The following is a 1,887-nucleotide window of genomic DNA, read 5'->3' on the forward strand; positions in this document are numbered from 1 at the left end:
TGCTCGGTTCAGCCATCGGCGGTCCCCTCCATTGCAGGGATCCGCTGGGTGTCGCGGCGCCGCACGCGCCCTTGGCCCACGTACGCGTCGCGGACACCCCTTTTCTCTTTCTCTCTCAGGATTCGTATATGACAATGCCGAGAAACGTACCGACAATTTGCTGCACCGCCCGCCGGACCGCTCACAAGGCTCTCCTCGTCCCGAGGACACTAGCCTTCTCGCGGAACCGGAGGCTGCACGCGGACCGCTCTGGCGACCGGACGTCTCCGGCCTCTGCTGGAGCGGGGAGGGAACGCGCGGGTGCCGCCCGACCTTCTGGAAATCGCACATCGGCCGGCCGTCAGTCGGTAGCACCGCGCGCGCAGAGCCTCTCCTTCCTCTCGTTGGTGACCGAGGATCAACGCTTCGGTTGAGTCAGGCTGAACCGGGCATCTCCCTGCCACTCTGGCCTATGGAACTCTCCCGACTCTTTCGCCTTGCCCCTACGGCGCGAAAGAGTGCTGCTGCGGCCGGCGCGCCCGTCCCTTGCTCTCTCGGGCCATGTCTGTCGTCGCAGTGCCGCGCCATCCCCTATCGAGCCGCGTCGCTGGGTGAGGTCCGCACCCGCACCCTTCCGCCGAGCTGGCTCTCAGGACGGTCGACGGTCGCCGCTCGCCTCCGTCGGCCCAGGGCCTAACGCCGCGCCGGTGAACGCCTCGCCATCCCACCCCGTCGATCGCGCCGGTGAGGTCCGCACCTTCACCGCCTAGGTATATGCGCGTGGGTGTAGCTGCCTTCTCGGGATGGTCGACGGTCGTTCGACCGGCCCCCGTCATCTATGCGCACAGCAGTCCCGTCCGCCGGCGGGAGACTCCGTCAATCGATCGTGGTGCAAACGTGCGAATGCCCAACGTCAATTCCGCCCAAAGCATGAAGCCCTCGGTCGGCAATCGGGCCGCCCCGCGGCAGACCCACCTGCCCACCTCCGGAGATGGTAACGAGCCGAGCACGGAAGTTCGGCGCACGTGTCGAGACCGTCGCTTCCACTCGGCCTCTCCCAAAGGTAGGACCGACCAAGCCGGATCGATCGGGGAACAGAGGTCTAACGCAGACGACACTCGCGAGGGCACCAGCGGCAGGCTTGTCCCTTCTCCGTCTTGGTACACACAATGCCTCTTTGCTTTTCGGATCGATATAAAGCTTTTGCCACCGTCGGTCTGCCGGCCGCCGCCCGCGGTCCGCGCTCAGACTCTGTCTGTCCGCAGCCCCCGCTGCGTTCTTGGACTTTGTCATTTTTTTCGGAAATAGCGAAAAAAAGCTTTTATCATTGTAAGTCGGAGCTCGCCCGGCCTCCCGCTTACTGAGTCACAATTGAGTAAGGCTCACTTAGAACTCTGCACTGTGTCAACCGTACCACTAGTCACCCTGCTAAGTGTGTCTGGAAAACGTGTTCCCGTAAATCTCCGGGAACCCCGCCAATCCCCCCGTACAGAAATTGCATGTGTCAAGTCGGCGGGATGCCTCCCGGAAGTCCTGCCGGGAAGGTCGCACTCTGGCCCCGCCAGGCGGGGCAAATCCGACCCCCATAGTGACTTCCGGGCCTAACTCGTTAACCAGAGCCGCGACAGACCGTGCAACAATGACATGTGTCAAACCGGCGGCACGACGCCCGGAGCTCATGCCGGTCGCGGGGCACCTCGGGCCCGCCCGACGGGGCAGATCCGACCTTCACAGGCTTCCGACGGCAATTGGTTAACCGGCGTGGCGCCGAGGGCACGCGGCTGGCTCGGCGGGCGGCCCTCCGGTAGTGCCGCCGTCGATCGGCCGCCTCGGTCGGCAGGAGGGCCCCGAAGTCGCCTTCATTCTGACTTCCGAGTCGGGACTTAGATTACTTTCGACTCTTCAGCC

This window comes from Mobula birostris, unplaced genomic scaffold (assembly GCF_030028105.1).
Source record: "Mobula birostris isolate sMobBir1 unplaced genomic scaffold, sMobBir1.hap1 scaffold_3570, whole genome shotgun sequence".
In the NCBI taxonomy this organism is placed as follows: Eukaryota; Metazoa; Chordata; class Chondrichthyes; order Myliobatiformes; family Myliobatidae; genus Mobula; species Mobula birostris.